Raw genomic sequence first — 19,841 nt, 5'->3', positions numbered from 1 at the left:
ACAGGGCCAGATCAGAAGAACGAGGCCAATTTGTAGCAGATGAAGAGCCAACTCACAGAAGTAGCCTGCTGGTGCAGGGCTGACTCTCTGGCTGCACAGACTTCAAAGCTCACACTCCAGCCCTCTTGGAGCTTCGCTGATAAAGGGATTTGGGAGCTTTTTTGGACCATTGGTGGTGGAGCAGTGGCAGAAATTTCTCCAGCTGTATGAGATGGCTGGAGTTTTTAATTCTCAGACTGCCTAGTTGCTCCTTTGGCAATAGGGGCAAGTTGTACAGAGGTAACTGAGCCATTTCTGAAGGACACTATGGATCATGTAGCTGAAGGCTGGTCTCTTTGTCTGAAGTGGTCCCGTTCACTCCTATCCCCCTACGTTTTTCAGCCTTGCTGTAGAAGTATGTCCGGTCATGCCACTCAACATTAAAACAGCTGCCAAGTACGTCTGCTTCTAAGGCATGACCACTCTCGTGGCAGAGCAAACAAGCACATTTCCCACCCCTTCTCCCTCTCCTCCTTGCCAGCCAATGCACCCATAGCATAAACGGTTTACTCTAGACCAAAGGGCAATATTTTGTGAAGCTTCTTGTTCAAGTCCTGGTAACATATAACTTGCAAGCATGACCTTTGACCCTCCCTGAGCATGGAACATTTCTCTCTGGCAACTGAGAGTATTTTTCCATCCTGATGATGACTTAATTAAATAAATAAATCTTTGAGGCTGATATGGTCTCCTCTAAGTTTCATTCCTTGGCTGAATGCCCTTTTTTCTCCAAAATGCTGTCAATTATGGATATAGGACAGCATGGGAAAAAGAAGATTCTGGTCCCCAAGACTGTTTTTGTCACACTGTGCTAGTGGAAATCAGAGGACTTAATTTGTAGCTATAACTGTAGGAAAAAGATCTGGAATAGGACTAGGACTACCCAGAGGCAGGATCAGTATGAAAGCAAAGTAAAGGAAAGAGCTGAAAACATGCTCCTTTTATAAAAGACACTAAATCTTTGAAATGTTAGTGGGAAGTAGCTGCATGCTTCAAAAAGGAGCAAACATATTCAGTTCAGTCCTTTAGACAAGTGCTCCAAAGAGGAAACAACAATAACTGTTTATTTTATACATATTGGTGCAACACAGAGTGTAATACTGAATGTCATCTCTTATCTGCCATGAAAAGACACTACCACCATAAACACCTGAGTGGAAATGATCCCCTGCAATCCTACATCATCTCTGTTGTACACAGTCATTTCCTTGGCTGTTTATTTGCTCAGATTATATGCCCTTGAGCAGCATGTCCGAAATCTGAACACTGATTAAACCTCACAGCTGACCTAACCTATTGGGAAGAAATGTTCATGTATTAAGCCGAATAAATGCTGCCCAGTTATAACTGTGAAACCCAAATACTATTCAAAATAGGCCAAACACAGAAACCCAGACCCAAACTATTTGCTCTCTCAGGATGTCTAAGTCTGGATCCAAATTTCACTACATAACAGCAACAGTAATAGTGCTGCTTCAACATGACTGGGAGCCAGTTCTTTGGGGTCAGAAAGATGTCATATGATTTAAGATAAAATGGGACTTACTTAATAATAACAATATATATTTTATTCCACTGGTTTGTGGTTGGTTTTGTTCAGGGTTCTTTTATAAGAACTGAGTCTGAAAAGGCAAAACCAAGCATTTCTGATCCATGTCAACTGTGAGACCAAGCATTCCTTACTGGTTATTTATGAAAGACTTTCCTGGCTGACTCTTAGAGTCCTTCTTATCAGTTTAATCATAATTAGTTTATTATTACTCACTGTAAAGTCTAGGAAATCAAACTCCAAGTACAACATGATTTAAAGAGCTTGTTTTATAATTCTGTTCTCGGTGTCCTCTCACTGTGTTTTCAGATGGCAGGGAAAACTCCTTGGAACTCAAGAGCATTCAGAAAATTGTTTTGATTAGTAAAACTGTTATCCAGTCCTCTTGCTTGATCCCCAGTTGATTAACTTAGAGATAAAGTTTAAGTCCTGAAATGCTCAGCAACTACAAGGTGTATAACGCAACCACCCCCAGAGGATTCAAGCATTTTACAAACTATTTCCAAATGGTGCTCCACAGTCAACCCTGCTTAAAATGCAAGTCACTCCAACAGGTGGAAGCAGTTTTCTACTGTGTATCTCCTCTCTCAGGTTGAGAAGGGAATCGTTTGAATCACAAACACCATGAAGTAGAGTAAACATCACTGTTTAGAGTTCAAAACACTGAACTGAGCTGGAGTTTTTCGCTGTGGTGCTGGCCAGAAGGCAGTGGTATAGGCTACAGGAGAAAAATCACATTGAACCTATTTTACCATTGTTCCCTTACCCAGTGAGTCCGGGGGACAGAAAAGCAAGATATTTGCGTTTTCAGCCTTTTACTCTTTTTTTCATTAAATGCACTAGAACAGCTTTTGGTGAAATCCCCAAGTTTTGCCACCTGTATTTTTGGCAGGTGGCCATCAGGGCATGGGTTACCACATACCCCAAAAGCTGCAATGGATATGCCCTGGGATGTTCCTGAGCCTCAGCAGTTTGCAGAAGATACGCAGCAGCTCAGTGACTCAAGCCCACTTTTACTAGAAACAAATGAACTCACTTTCATGGCAAAGGAATAATGGAATTCCAGCCTTAGTTTGAAACCACAGGCGTATATAGGGTTAAAGTTGTCACTAAATGTTATTTAAACATGGATTCTGTGTAGAAATTTTGATGGTAAAGTAAAAAAAATCTGTAACTGACAAAAACTATGAAAATAATATGGAGTTATCAAATGTAACCATTTATGGCAGGAAATATCTCCTCTGATATATCTTCTGTATTTCCAGCAGCAGTGTACATACATATTAAAAAGGAATTTGCCTGAAAGCGTGTGATTAGATAACCCATCTCATATTTAATGTTAATTTATGAGCATTAGGCAAGTTCTTATGAAGCCTTTTTAAACCAATTCATTGCCACGGAGCTGATCATTTATATCAGTCCTTGTACTCAGGTAGTAAAATTCCATAATTCACTTCACTTCACTAGATAACTCTCTTAGCAGAAGGCTTCACTAGCGCTCAATATATTATCATCAATACTAAGGAATACTATTATTTCTCACTGACGGCATTATTCATGATGAATGAAGATGCCCTGTATCTGCTACTGGTACCTTTGATGCTAAATAATCCTATTCTCTATGAACATAAAGGCACATGGCTCCTCAGAGGAACACGGAGATTCAGCAGTTCCGTGTTTCAGTCTCAGCTCTGCCCCTCGCTCCCCCGAGAGCCTCAGGCAACTCTTTTAAAACTCTTAATATTGTGGTAGCCACTCAATGGCAAAGCAAAGCCTGACTTTGTTGCACCAAGAGCATCCACCACCTTGTCATGTTCTTTAGCAAAGCTTTCTGGCTAGAACTGAGGAGTGAGTCAACGTGAAGACACGCAAGACACCCACACCTAGGATGTTATGGGAATCCAAGCTGTGGAGCTGGGGCTACTGACACAGAGATTGGATTGGAAGAGTTGCAGAGATACAGATAAAAGCTTACAGCCTCAGTATCCATACACAGCTACAAGGAGAGCGCAAATCCAGCCACAGCCCATTCCTGCCCCTGCTTTTGGGTGGTATTTCCAGCAACTTGTTCATGTGAGTCCAACTGGGAAGCATGATTCATCAGATAAATCATTTCAAAATTTCTAAAATATTGGAGACTGTGAAAGTGCAAACTATGATTAGAATTACAAGAGGGTCTGAAATACAAAAAGCAGGCTTGGATTTATGACTTTGGTTTCTTTGCCAAAGCTGGGGTCTGAACATTCAGTTCAGTTTAGTCTGCAGATAGGGACCCGCTCTGACATTTAGATCTGGTTTCTAGTTTCAGATTCCAAATCCATTCAAAGTCTCGGGCTCCTTAATATTTATTGCAAAAGTTCAGATTCACTTCACCCAACGGCCCTGCAATGCTGCTGTAGCACTACAGCCAGCTGGCATTCCAGTCCCACAGTCTTTCTCCTCATGTCCCCACCACTGGTTCAAAGAGCTACACTGAACCCAGAAACTTCAAGGAACAAAGGAAAGAAAGACAGTACAATACAGATGTCAGTGATGGGTTCAAACCAGCATTTGCTAAAAGGACATCTAGGAATGCTGGTACTAAGAATATACTATAGGCTTGTGAAGCCACACATAACTCAGTAAAATACTTTATTAATAAAGTGTGCTTCATATATACTTGCTATGAACTAATCCACATTACAGAATAGTCCTATAAGTGGGATATATCTAACCTAACATTAGCAGTCCCTTGGGAAGCATCTCTTTTCATTGAGTAAGAAAGAAACAGGAAATGCCCGTTCCCTTTCCGGTATTGTGCAGAGCTTGATTCAGAGCAGGCATCAATTAGCATTTCTCTTGATGAGTATTTGACAAACTATTATTTAAACTATTTCCACTGCCAGGTCTTTGGGAAAATTACACTCAGTGCCAAACAGTCTGTTAAAATCTTGCCTAACAAGTCTGCACATTCCACACTTGAGAATTTAAGCAGATGCTTTATATGGCTAAGAGAAAGAGCTCCCTCCCAGCATCCACGATGGAATTTCAGGTTGCTTTAATGGTGTCCAAATTCCTTCCCACCAGACACATTTCCTACCAAATCATGAATAAAATACATCTTCTGCTCAGGCATTAAAACACAGAGGAGAAAACACATCAGCTGTGATGTCTTAATGAGGAAGGCTGAGAGAGAAAAGGTATGAATTAACCCAAAAACATAAAGGCAATGTTGCTTTTTGTGGCATGTGTCTTCTGTATGTACATCTCATAATGTCAGATAACATACAATAGTCAAGTTTGAAGATGCAAATATTCTATTATTCAAGGGATATTTAAAGATCGAATGCAAGTCATGCTAAATAAAGTATTATAGTTGTCTAGTATTTAATGCTTTAGAAAAAAGGCAAAGAGGCAATCCCTGATACTGGTGAAGGCTTACAAGGTGAGTTCAGAGCATTCAAATCAGAGTAAATTATTTTGGAGAAAATCTGTTATCCAAACTCCAGAATACTCAATGACAATTTCTAAAGTGCTCTGGTCACCAAATAACTGAGATATGATAGGAACTGCTATTTAATGAGATTTCTGCCATTTGGGACTGCAACCTTACAAGAACAGGTTTTGTGAGATACCAGGGAGAGGAAGACCGGTGAGAAGAAGGAAGTGAAGAAAGTTCTTCTCTTTTTGAATTGAAATGAAAGATGAAAGCCTGGGACAAATTTCAGTCAGGGATTGAAATTTCACTACCTTCTTGTTACATACACAAGGTTGTTTCATTTCTAAAAGAGAATAAAAGAAAGCAAAATACAGTAAGACAAAATAAAGTAAAATAATGCTTACTGATTCTTAAGAACCTTGTAACTGAGGATGGAGGACTACAAATTTACACTGTATTTTCCAAGCCTTGATCTGTGATGTTTTTAAATAAAGTAAGATTTTACTAAAAATTAAATGTAAGTTAAGAGATCTGTTTCCTCTGCAATGTCTGACAATCACTTCAGGTAGTTTCACAGGGGACTGTGTTAGTTCCCAAGTTCAGGCAATAGCCTCAGAGCATATAAAATCACTTCCCATACTTCCCAAGCTCCTCTGACCAACGTGACAGAGATAGCTACAACATTGTCCTTCTCTACCAAATCTCAAAGTGCAACAGCAGTCACCTCTTCCTCTTCAAATCACTTCTTGCTTGTATCAGAAGGGAAATTAAACAGAAAGTATAAGTATCCTAGAATGAACACAGCCAGACACATTTCAGACCCTTCAGACAGTATTGCCTCATCGTACCATTTTCCAGTTATTCAGAGACTAGGATCAAGTCAGACATTTGCCCAAATAGTTATTTGAACTAGTCAATCCTGAAAACCCCTCTTTCATAAAGCTAGTTTTGTGTTTCCCACCAACCCACTGGAAGTAAACTCTCCCCTACCCAAAACCACTGGAAGAAATCTCTTCCTTTCTTCACTCTATCCTTGGGCAAAGGCAGTACTCAATGGACAGGTCAATGAACTGGGAATTCAGACACATGGATTCCATTGCTGTGTTAGCACTAAGTGATATTGTGACTTGGTAAAAGTCACTTCACCCCTCTGTTCCAGTTTTCCCATCTGCAGACCAGTATCAACACCTACATATTGTCTTTGGCCTGGGGAACCAGTGCTGTAGTCCCGAGGAGGTATCAGGAAGGTCAACACTCTCTGCCCAAGGTTAACTTTGAGAAGGAAAAATCTCTTTTCCCCTATTGCTCTTTACCACACTGCCTCAACTTCAAGGGCTTGTTATCAGCAAGCAAACCACCTCACAGGTTTCCTGAAAACTTGGATATTTTTGTGGTAGGACAGAAAGAGAAGAGGAAAGTTCTTCTGAGCTCCTCATTCTGGTATTTCATGTCAGTAAACCTTGCCAAAAACCTTAACTCTTGTGACCTCAACCATTCACCTCTCATCAGGTTGTTACCAACCTGTCAGTAACGGGTCTTGAATTTTCCACCAAAGGAGTTGAATAGTTTTATATCAGAAAAAAAAAAAATCTGTTTTCAGAAAGCTTTTTCATATTTTGAGAGTTTTTAACTTTATACTGAATATATTCCACACACCAATGTAGGGTGTTTTTGTGAGACTCTGGACACAAAGGGTTGCCCTGACTTTAATTTTCACACCAACTATCAGCTCTGGATACTTCCTGCACTAATCAAGCCAATTACCAAATAGGTCCCGTTCAGTGGCATCAATGAAAAGGTTAATTGTTTCCTTTTGCTATAATAAATAATAGTGACATCTAAAACACAGCAATTTGTGAACCACTGGTAAAGGATGAAGCTTATGGTAAGTGTATTGAGGTACTGCTGGCCCAGATTCCCTCTACAAATTAACACTGGTTTCCAGCTTTGCTAATGAACGGCTGTTAGACTTTGCAGCTGGAGGTTTCTGCTGCAACAAATTCTGAAATTTTTCGATAGAAGGAGAAGAGAAGGGACAGGCACAGAGACCGAGAAAGCCTAGTTATTGCAGGAGACCATCATTTGGATGTTTCCTTTAAGAGTGAATTATATATGATAATGGCTTCATTGTCATCAAATAGAATACAATTAATTTTATTTTTTAGTATGTTATCAGCAAGCAAACCACCAGTATTAGCTAGATACCATCTGGGAGTGACAGTTTCCTTATTACAAAATATGTAAAAATATGGACTCCCTTAAGGAATCTGTTGCACTACATCTGCTCCGATTTTTGTTATATGCTAATGGATTTTAACCCAGCATATGAAGCATGTAAAAAAAATAACAGAAAATTTTCAACTAAATTACTTGTTTCACATTTAAAGTGTCACAAAGACAGAGACAGCCACATATGCAGCCTTAGCTACAGGGGACTGGGAAGAAACAAAGAAGTAAGGAAGAGGCATTTCTTACCTGCTGTTTTGCTATCCAAGCCTCTCTCTCAAGAGGGATTCTAGCTGCCCACATAATTAAGGCCACTTGATATGTGAAGGAAGTATTGGGACTATACACAGCTAAATCTCCAATAAGCTTAGGTGATAACAAAAGATTGTGACTGCTGAAGCACAATTATCTTCCTTATTTCCCTCTGTTCGTAATATTTTAAACAATCACAATGATTAAAATGGGCTATTACAATTAAGAGACTATTCTCCAGGGTAGAGGGTTGGGTTTTCATGGTCTTCATACATTTCCTTAACTTCCCTCACAATGATCAGATCTTGAGAATCAGCTGGAATGACAGACTATTCAGTTAGGTAACGAGGAGCTGTCTAGATTAGACTGAGGATACGGCGGATTAAAAATCTTTCTGCTGAAATATTGGTGTCATCATTTTTGAGAGAATGACCCATTACCAGAGCCTGAAATAAATGACTGTGCTGCAAACACAGGGCAGAAGAGGGCTGGGGTATTTCTGCCTTTTTTTTTTTTCCCCCTGTACAATTATGTAGCGCTGTAGCTTTAGGCTAACAGAATTTCTGCACTTGTAAAGCAGTTTGGTATGAATTGCTTTTCCATGGATCTGTGTCCCCAGGCCCTGCAATGTGAAATATACCAGGCATTACTTTTTCATTAGCATCAACACAGGACATTTCTATGTATTAAGCACTAAAAAAATATTTCATGATCTGTTTACACTTCATATATATATTAATTAGAGCTGGGAAGTTTTTGACTGCACATAAGCTTTTTGCGTAAGTTTTCTTTAAATAAAAGTAATGCACTGCCAGCTGTGGAGTCCCAGAGATTTTCCAGACTATTTGGAAAGACTATCTCTTCTCTAGCTTGTGTGTGTATATAAACAGGCATATATAAATATATATATATGGCCACACGCATATATGCTCACGCATACAAGGTATTATTATTTACAGGTGTAAAGATGTTATTCACAATGAAGTTCTAAATTCAACATTGTCTAGAAAGAACCATTATGTGACTGTACTCTAAATATGTACCCCCTAAATTAACATTTGTCGGAAGGAAAAGTACCTTACACCTTACAAATCAGTACTTAAATGTTTTACACAAGCTCTCCTGTATGATAAGTTGAAAGGGCTTTAGAAATATAAATGAATTAAGTTTCACAACATGTGGGCAAGCTAGTTAGGTGTTCTTATACCCACTGATAATCCCAAAAGGTAGATTTGGGTTTAAAGAAGCTGACCGAGTGACAGAACTAGGAAAGAACTGAAGGGTCCCCAAGGTCTGTCTCCCCTTTTCTAACAACCAGATTGCATTGCTTCCAGACAAAGAAAGTTATCCCTTATCAAGAGAGATGTACAAATCAAATCAGAATACTCTCCCTTTTATCCTTGGTGGCCCAAGTTCCAGATTTGCAGTTTCTAAAATTTCTATTCTGCTACTCAGAGAAACACACAGACAAAAAAAGTTATGGCAAGGTCAGAAGATGATGGTAATAGTACTACTAATCGTTTTTAAAATGGAAGAAAAAATGGAAACAGGAAAGGTATTTCTGGATAATATAGGATGTTTTTTAAAGAATAAAACTAAACTGAAATTTATTCCAAGATCTAATACTGCAAGTTTTATTTTGGTGCTTCCTATTGTTATATGAGTTAGTACCTGCTGATTCCAAAATTACTCAAGCAGGTTAGACAGTTCGACCTATATAAATCAATAAGTTTAGACACATGAGTGTCATAACAGGAAGCGATGGTTTATGGTAGATGTTTCTGGCTAGACATTACAGCTTGCCCCTGCTCGCCAAACGGGTGACTGCCGTCTCCCCGCGGAGAAAGTACAGCTGGTATGACGACAAGGGATGGATTTCTGCCGGGCCCAGGGCGGGGGAATAACAGTGGGATTTACTACCCTGGCTGGCAGGGAACACACGGCTTTGCGTGGCCGACCCAAAGAAGGAGCCTAGATTCAAACGCCTCCAGCCCCGGCTTTTGGGGAGGGATGGGGAAAAAGGAAAGTGGCTTACCCTGTTAATGGCAGAATGAAAACAACCCTTCAGTGCCTCACTCCCCTGTGCATTCCGGGGGGAAGAGACCCCAGTAGCATTCATTTCCATTTACATAGATACACTTTCTAGTAAGTGGCAAAGCCTTATTGCCTCCTTTGATAACCACTGCAATAACAAATACTTGTGCTACCTCTCACTGCATTAGCAGTGCACCAAGACTGTCTCAGCGAGCCGCAAATTTACTTCAGCCAGGCTGGGCAAGTACTCTGATCAAAGTGATAGTTTTCTTTCTAGGGACAGGCTCACCCAAGAAAAGCCCACCTTTGGTATTTTATTTTGTTTCCTAAAGTTTTGGACAAATCTCCCAGGGAAGGTGAAGATAAAACTACCTCCAAAAGGGAGCAAGGCCTGACAGAGACCAGCAGGCCACTGTCCACACAACCCAACCCACCACCTGTTGCACTTCGATTTGGTCGAGATGTGCTCTCAGCAGCCCTTTTTAGACACATTTTCTGTTTCTGAGCCAGCGTCACCCTTGATTTCTGGGTTGACATGGTCAAGAATACAGAGGTTTTCTGAATCAATAGTTGGTAGCATTGACTTTGTGGTATGTTGATTTTGGATTTGAGCAGTAACTGCTGAGTGCTGGATGGGGGAATTAAGAGTTCACCCTCTCAAAGAGCTGAGGATTCTCCAGTGGCATAGTCAGGTACGTGTTAGAAAAGGCCAAGGGGGACTTTATAATGGATCTTAGTGAAGTCAGAGCCAGAGTATCACTCCAGTATATTTCTAACAAGATGTACAGGAACAGATTTAAGTGGTACTTAACGTTTCTCCACCTACAGTACTTGCTGTCACTAGGCGCTAAATAAAAAGGACTTACAACCTAGCTTTGAACTTTGTGAGCCGGCACAACTGAGTAGGGCTTGCTGAGGGCCCCACAGTTCAGGTTCATGGAGACATAATTAAAATGCACAAGATAGATGCTCAGTGAACTCTAGCTTTTAATATTTCACAAACAACCTGGATGCCTTTTCTCCTGACCTCAAACAAAGACTTTTTATCTCCTGATACTCAATCCACTTGTATTTAAGATTAATGACTAATCATTTGGTTGAGGGCACTTTTGCCACTGTAACTTTTTTAAGCAGTGGCATGCTATTTTTCCAGCCATACTTCCTCCCTGGTAGTGATGACTAAATGAGAGAGAAGTATACACCAACAAATAAGTAAAGTCTTGGCCAACTGATGTCCAAAAGTGAGATGGGACAGTATAAGAAGTCCACCTATTGCCCCCAGGCTCATGAAGTACCTGTATTTGCTGAGCTTCCTACTCAAAATAGAAGTCTCTTCGTGTATAGTTACGCAGGGTAGCTCAATTATGGGCACTAATAATTCATGTGAATTATTTGTCCAGTATCCCCACAAAAGGACTATGGCAGCCAGTAAGGTGGGGGGAAAATTTGGGATCTAAAGATGACTAGTACTGCTGGATCGAGCAGAAACAGGGTTAACATTACAGTCTAGGGAATGTAAGAGGGCCTGAGATGCTCTTTAACAAATAGATCTGGAATGCCCAGTTGGGAACAGAGCAGCACATTTCCCATGCTGTTTTGGCATTTGTGTAGACGCGGTACTTGAGCTAGCCATTAACTCAGCTTATACTTTTACTCCCAATGTAAAAAAAATTCCTTTGCGGAGAGAAGAGGAAAGTTTTTGTGTTGGCTTCTTTCCACATGTTGCATTTTACTGGAGACTTTCCATTTCTTTCTTGTCATGTAAATTCCATGTATCTCTGAACCAACAGCGAGTATTCTGTGTAGTATAGTACTCTGTGAGTAGCAAAAAATAGTTAATAAAGCCCATGTTTATTATGCAAGATATCTAAAAAAATTAATTGGATGTCTGTGAATCCCAGGCTCCCAAACGAACTTAGATATTCTCTCTTTTCTCTTCATGGTATTCATACACTTAATACCTAATCATCGCATCACTCACAATAGATGAGAACACTGCAATTCAAACCTGGCATTGACCTCCAAGTGTTTTTAAGGAGACACTAGTGAAGGAACTACTCGAAAGGCAGACCATAGCGGAGGAAGAGCGAGAGGTCTGTTTCATGTCAATGTTTCAAATTACCCCAAGGAAAGGAACACACATTTTTGCTTCTGGGAAGCTGGCTTCGGCAAGTGGGTAAAACAGTGCAAGCGATCTGATCTGATGTCAATACCAGATCAAAGAGGCTCATCAAGTCAGCTAGTGAGTGAGGTGGGAGCCCTGGGAATTGCTGCTGGTTTCCCTCTTGCTTTGGTGCTTTGCAGATTTCTTATACTTAGTGATATAAGGGATGCTCTTTTCCTTGTCCTTGCAAATTAACAGATTGTTATTGAAGATATTATTTTAGACTCTCCCAATCTTTGATTGCTTTAAGCACTCAGCTTTCAGAGTGTGTTAGCAGCTCCCCGTAGCCTTACTTTCTGCCTGTAGTCCTTGTAGTTCAGGGACTTTGTTTTCTCCTTCTCCTCCCTCCCTAAAGTTTGAGAACTGGTTAGTTAACTATCAGTATTGATTCAAAGATTTTACACATAAACTTCAGCAACAGCAAAAGACTGGCAAGTCGGGCTTTAGAAATGCTAAGTGGCTTCTGTTTGCTTTTGAGAAGAGGTTGGAAAAAGTAACTGAAAGACTCACGTCAGTAATGCATTTAAGAACTCAGCAACAAACAGTTTAAGTTTTCTGTTTTAACAACTGAAATACTTGTGTCATTGTAATATGAGACATAAAAGCAAATCATATTTTAGATGAGAGTATATTAATTTTTAAGACATACTGTCATAGAAACTGCTTTACACAAAAAGCTTCACTATAAGCTTGGTTTTGTTTGTTCAAAAACAGGCATATCTGGACGTCTTGATATTTAAAAGACATGGGGATATGATCCCATTTTGCTGTAGATAACATGGCATAAGATTCATGTAGGACAATTCAAAACAAGTGTTCTCAAACTCTCTCCTAGCTGTGGATCACAGCTTCAGAGATTCTGAATGGATCGCTAATTGGTGCCTGACAGGTAATCACGTACAGCAGCCACTCCACAACTCCCCACTTACAGAAAAATAGGTAAGTGTACTGTGTATACACAGTTCTCTTATAAGTATGATTACAAATAGAGAAGGAAAACAAGTTGTGCTCAGAAGAAGCATTCAGGACCACTAGAAAGTGCCAAAAATACAGACCGCGAGCCACCAAATATAGAATACTCATCTTAAAATGTCAGATGGATATGGGCTTTGTGACAACATCTGAGGGGGTGGCTTAGGGGCCGAGGAAATGTTCATTCAGCTACACAGGGCTCTAATGTCCAACAAACTCCTTCCATTCATTTCAACAGCCTCTGTGCAGGCGCTGCAGTGATCCTCTCTCTATAGAATGATTCTTCATCTGTATAAAGACGCAGGGCACCTTCCCCACTGCCCACCATCCCTGCAGATGTACCACTACCTGAGTTTGGAAGTGTCAGCAGTAGGAGCCTGCACTCTCTCTGTAGGGCAGCAACCCAGACAAATGAGTCACTTAGTGAGCAGATCTCTATTGACGCTACAGCAGCAATGGCAGGCACAAACCTCTGCTCCCACTCCAGGTTCTGAGGAGAACAACAACTATAGGTGGCTTACAAGCCATGGATGTTCCCAGCCATTTGCTCTCCTTCCTTCCAACCCATCCTTATCCCACTCCTGCCTGCTCTTTATTTCTCACATTCCCACTCCACACTTCTCCAAGTCTTACGCCAGGTCCAGTCTCCTGGGTCTGCTTCTGAGTGTGGTCATCCCGTCCCCATACAAGAATCTGCTCTCCCTCCCATTTTCCTACAGACTTCAAGCTTCTGTTTCCCTCCTTTCCTATCTACTGCCCCAATGATTAAAGGTTAGCAAAGTTGACACAACAGAAAAGAGTGCTGCAATAGGAAATGACAGGTGACCTTTCACAACGCTGCCCACCTGCCTGTTGCATATTCGCTACTAATGAAGCTTTGCCAAAGAGAAAAAAGATGAAACAATAAGGCTAACCTGTTTAAATATTTAGTAATTCCACAGATATCTGTATAGCTACCCATACTAAAGTAAATCCCCAGCAGCTTCTCCAGGTTCAGTGAAATTATTCTGTGTTTATAAGCAGGAAAACCAACATGAAAGTCCTGCAGAGTAATCTTAGCTTACAAAACAAACAGGAGTCCGGGTGCTCTGAGGGATCTACACTCAAACAATTGGGACCCTCCGGTGACTGCAAAATTTGGAGGTAAGCCAAGCTTGCCATTTATTTTTTGGTTTGTTTGTTTGTTTTCAAGCACAGGTGTTGTGGGGTTTTTTTCTTTTTTCTTTTTTTTTTTTCCCCCAGCAGAGTAGTACACTATTCCTTTAAAAGCTTGTGTTATTTTAGTGCAAAAGGGTCTCTCTCCACTCAGCCTTGAGGTTCACATTGCACTGATAGCACTAATCTCTGAAGAACCTTTTCAGGATCAATGATTATAGTACTGCTAGCCCCTTGTTTTGCAGACTTTTAAAAATAAAATAAAATAAAAAAATACCCAGCACAATCAGGACACATTCTTTTTCATCTCCGTCTTTCTCATAATTTTCCATGGCAGAGTTCATGTCAAAAATGCTTGGTTTCCACCCTCCGCCCAATTGTAAGCTCTTCAAAGGGAAAGAATAAAAGTTGGAGCCTGAATCCCAGAGCAAATGCTCCTGCAGCCATGCTCAAGCCAGCTTTTGAAGTCTTTCGGCTCACCTCTTGATGCCAGGCAGGCCCCTATTATTACCAATGTTGTTAGCCATTTCAGCTCCATTTCCAGGCCTACATGGACAAGAGAGCAAGGGAGGCCCTTTCATGTCAGGCTTTGCAAAGCTGCTTCAGTGTTTGAAGGATGAAAGTCGCTCTTGTTTGTTCTTGCTGCGGTGCACAACATTTGGCTTAAAAAATAGAGGATGTTGCCTTTCTTGAAGTGGACTGTGCATTGCTGGACACAATCAACACTAATGGCAGTTCTGCAGTCAGGGTTTTCAAGGATATTTTTCTTTTTCCCCTTAAAGAATGTAAATAGCCAAGTGTTGCGGCAGCAAGATCTTTTTTAATTTAGCAAAGAAAAATACATTTGTGCAGATATCAGGGGAGAGGAAGGGGGGGCAGGGGAAACAGCCATTTCCTCGTGACACAAGAACAGATGAGAGATTATTTTAATGAGGTCCAAGTAATGAGAGCCCTTAATTCAGGGATACCGAGAGGAAAAGCTTTTCCCCTGTCCTAGAAGCAGCCAAAACAAAGCTGACTTATCCCAGACACAGAAGCGGTCTGTGAATCCCACAGAGAGCCTCTGCCCAGCTTCAGTGCATGACCTGGGCTTGGTATGATCCCTCTTCCCACCTTCCAAGGGGAGGTCGGAGGGGGAGGATTAAAACTTCCTCTCTTTGACGTTGTATTGACAGGTAGAATTTTTCATCACGCTATCCTCTTTTTCCAAGCTCGTTATGTCTTCTCTCAGCCCATGAGTTTCTACCCACACTCGTGTTTTGAAGGCAGCAAGGGAGGGGAGGACAAGGAAAAGGGGAAGGAAAAAGAAATCCCCTGAAGCTGAACGTCCTCTTCCAGGGAATGAAACCCTGAAATTCTGTGGCTGCCACCATCCTCCAGCAAAACTGCAGCAAGGAGGTTGCCAAGATAAGAGAACCCCAAGGAAGCAAGCAACTAAATAAATAAGTACATGGAGAAAGGAAGTTTTTGTTTTGATTTCTTGTTAGTCATGATATTTAGCCTTTTATCGCAGCGAAGTTCCCATCCACCCCCGTGAAATCCGGTGCTATATATTCTTCACTAGTAACAACAACAATGCTAAGAAGTCTGAGAGCAGGGAACGGGCGGTCAAATGTACTTCTTGGTCCAGCTGTGTTTAGTTTTCAGATGCCCATGTGTTCCTTGTTAGGCTGTCTTCCAGCCCTCCTCTGCCTTCTTTTCTATTCTTCACAGTCCAAAACTATGAACCAATTACAGACCACAGAGTCAGCTATTTACCCCCTCCTGCCTTTACACAGCTATTTCCTGCCTGCTATCAGCAAAGTTAGACAAAGATGACAACAAGCCCAAGGTTTTTACCATAAGTTGAACCATAAGTGGGGACCTGAAAACACCCTAAAGCTGTTATATTTTATGTAGGGGAAAATTTGAAAAGGATTATCTGAGGAAAGCAATCAGGTCCAGACTGAAATCTATCTCACTGGTGTTTATATGATAAAATAATTGCCATTTAGGCCTCTATCACACTTGGAATATGAATCATATGTCTGGAGGGCTCTCCTGCAGAGGTTTGGGGACAGAGCTTCCTTCTTCACCGTAGTAGCCTCTCTGGAGGTGCACATGGGTCTTCAGGCCAAAGAAAACAGTTGTGATTACAGAGTGATAGAGGCAGCCACATGCTGATTCAAAGACCTATAATCTTCTCCCCTTCCACCCTCCCCCTCCCAAAAGCAACAAGTCTGTAAAACTCATTCACTTGCCAGAGGCTGTTTATTCTGTTTAATGGCCACCTATCACCCCTTCACTCATTCTTTTTAGATTTACTAGACAAGCACAAAGCAAATTAGTGCAAAATGCTTTCAGTCAAGTGTCAGGTGGAATCAGACTTGATGAATACTATACTGCTGGGCTTTATAACTGTAGGAACACATATACTGACAACATTGTCTCCTTCAATTAAAGCTATGCTGCCCGTTTTCTGAATCCCTCATAGAATCCGTGCCCCCCCCCCCCAAGTCAAACCTATAACTTTTTAATATCTTATTTTAATAAAGACATTTTGACACACATTGTGATGGCGCAAATGGAGAAATCTCAATGCTAGAGTTTTTACGATGTGTTTCAAAAACATATTCTTCAAAGGAAATATTTCAGCGACACACTGATCTGCAGCAAAGTGTGGATACGTTCGAAAATACCACCGTGTCTGAACCTTGTAATGTAATATTTATAGTATATATCTTGCTAACTTGCCATAGAAATGAGTGTCCATTGTTGCTCATCCATAAATACACAAGGCCAACGGGGTGGGGGTAAGGGTGGAGAGGGGGCCTGGTTTCTTCTTGACAAGGCAGGGCAGAGGTGTAGTCTCCCCCTTAGAGCTAATGCGTGGAGCAGTCCACACACATCAGGGGGGAGCGTAACCCCAAGGGGAGCGCATGGGTTTCTAGCAGCGTGACTCCCATTAAAGTCAATAGGAGCCATGTGGCTGAAACCCACACACAGATCTCAGAAAATTCACCCCCTGAGCCAAAAAACATTCCTCTGAAGATGGATTGTATCTGATGGGCACAGCTCAGAGTAATGAGCTGATGATGCCATGCTGCCCCGGGGATGCAGCCTAACGCTGCTTGCTTTTGCTGGGACACAGCTCGTGTAGCAGACCAGCACAGGACATCCAACACCATCCAAACATGCTCAAATAGGCTTGCTTTTGGGTTTCCCTGAGCTCAGGGGCTGTGATTAAAGCAGGTTCCTATGAGCACCGGGACATCAGCCACTGTAATTACAGTGAGTTTGCAATGGCATCCAGGAGGAGAAAGCTATACCAGAAATAGGCACAGAATGATAACAGCCCCACGGATGGACTGGGATACCTGCTTTGAAGAGGGAGACACTACCAGGCTGCCTGGAGGAATGATTTCAGTCATATAGGGGCCACATAGGGGCCACCCAAGACACTACCAGGCTGCCTGGAGGAATGATTTCAGTCATATAGGGGCCACCCGGCTCAGAGCCTGTATGACAGCAATGCTCCTCTACCGGTGAAAACAGAGCACGATGCTGCAGGCTGCCATATGAATACATGGGTTTTTCCAGCAGGGAGAGCAAGCTGATGTTGGTCTCATTACAGACCCGTGGCTGTAAGAATTTTCATGACAACAATTTTGGAGAAAACAGACATGTAGAGAAGCTAGAGAGAAATGCCACATGCTTTAAGGCATTCTGATACCATGGTGATAAGAGTGGTATAAATAATGGAGCAAGAAAGATGGATCCAATCCTCTGTATCAAAACTATCTTATGTCCCTTTTCAAGGCCTAAAAAGATTAAACAAAGATACTTCAACCAAATAAATTAAATAGTCAAAACATCATCATTTCTCACCAACTGTTTAAATTCCAGTTAAGCTGGCAAAGGAAGTAAAGCTGGAAGGTAATCTTATATATAAAAAGTATTATTCTATTTCCTCATCAGAGTAAATCCACAGGTAAAATCTGGTTCTACAGTATATTATAGTGCCTAAAAGCAACCCGAAACAGGGATGAGAGAGATGAATAAGGACCTTTATGCAGGTGTATTCCATGAAAGTCTTTTATGGATGCCAAGTTGAGGATAAAATCTAATTTACAGCTCTAAATTGGAAACATGCACAGACCCTTTGGAACGCATGTTATTAGTAAGCCAGCTTAGAAGTCTGCATTAGCTCATGCCCAGTTGCAGTAAGGAGAAGAATATCATAATTATTTCCTCTACTGCCGTTTGCTCCATCGCAGAGCAGAGAGTGCCCAAATGAATTCATGTTTAACTGAATAGGACCAACCCATTAATTTTATTCTATTCCCCTCACCCCTATAAACTTAGTGATGGGCGAGGAGGCAAACTATTTCCTCCCCTCAGTATTTGTACCTTTTTAAGTTTAACATATCCGTTTTTTTCCTTTCCAAACTCTTAGCCCCTGGTTCCTTAATAAAGCCACCCCCATGGTGATAACCCATTCGGGGTGAACATGTAAAATAGAGGAAGGAGAACAGAAAAAAGACCACCTTTAAGATATTGCTTCAGACAAATCAATGCCTCTCTCTCTCTCAGGCCACAAACAGAGAAGTGAAACTTAAAGACATAAAGATGGGGTCAGCTGTAACAGGTCTGCCATGTACAAATGCTCTGAAAATCAGAAATTTTGATACATAAGAAAAATATGTGCTTCATATAGGAAGGGAAAGGCTATTCTCTACCTGACCTCTTCGTTTTTCTAGAGGAAAGCACAGACACAAAGGATAGTATTCATCAACCACAGTTCAGCCATCTCTGTAAGTTTATATATCTGTGAGACTTAATTAGTCATCTAGACTATGTCTGTAGCCGGCGGATGGAGACACAGTAAAAGTTTTTTCATGCCAAAGGTTTTTGATATCTAAGCTAAATATATGACCTTTTAGAGGCTCCACTGCCTCCATGGTGGGTCCTAAACTACTACCTAATTTACGGTTCCAGATTTAGCAGAGGCACCTTCCTGGTTTACCACCCAACCTAGGTACTGGGCTCCTCCATTGAATTCATTCAACCACAAGGCGGCAAATTCTTTACCAGAAAATGTTATTTTCCTTTTCTCAGCAACCTGCCTCAGCAGCACACACACGACAACAAATCCTGCAACCCAGTTTCAGCAGATATAAATCAGAATAGTTTCATCAACCAGCCTAAGCGTTTTGAGTGTTTCAACCTTTTTCTGAGGCTAGTAAAGAAAGAGAAATTTTTTGTAAAAATTGGAAAAATGTATAATGCAAAAGTTTACCAAAGAAGCCTGTGAAAACAAACCTGTAACATTTACAGCAATTGTCTCCTCTCGACTGTGGTTTCATTTCCTACAGTATCTATCACAGGATCTTATTAATTCCATAGGGAGCTGAGAACTTGGCATTTAATCCTGCCAGGGAAAAGCAGCTAAGAATGAAAATTTCACCTACAAATCAAAGGTGCAGAGTCATCATTCCTACTAAATAATTCACCAAGATTTAATACGCTAGCTTTAAAAAACAATTATGGAAACAAAACCTGTTTCAATTTCCTCTTTCATTTTAAGATGTGACTAATATTAAAGTAGGATCAGAGGCTCATATCTGAGGTACTTAAACCAGACTCTGCTGTCTCACCTGTGAGGTTCTTTAAGGTTGTCAGAAGGAATGAAAGTTGTTGGCTTTAATTATTCTTGCTGAATGGTTACACTGGGGAAAGCAGAAGAAAGTTTCAGGAAGCAGGTTTTCTCTTTGGTAAAAAATGCTTTCCAAAAGTGAAATAAATAGGAAAAATAACAAATAAAAATAAAAAAGCAACACTGGACAGTTATTAAAATAAAAACTGCAATGTCTACAGGAGTGAGAAATGGAAAGCATTCTAATACCTTATTGCCATGTCTGTTTACGTGCTCTGGTTAGGGTTATTGTCTGTGTGGACTCCAGAAATGTTTTAGAGAAATTTTCTTTAATAGTTCCCTGCCTTCTTGACTGAATAATGAAAACATAATAATAGATTTTAATCCTCCAGTCTAT

This window comes from Calidris pugnax, unplaced genomic scaffold, assembly GCF_001431845.1.
Source record: "Calidris pugnax isolate Ruff unplaced genomic scaffold, ASM143184v1 scaffold70, whole genome shotgun sequence".
NCBI classification, from domain to species: domain Eukaryota; kingdom Metazoa; phylum Chordata; class Aves; order Charadriiformes; family Scolopacidae; genus Calidris; species Calidris pugnax.
The sequence above is the reverse complement of the archived record's forward strand: the minus strand, read 5'-3'. Positions refer to the sequence as shown.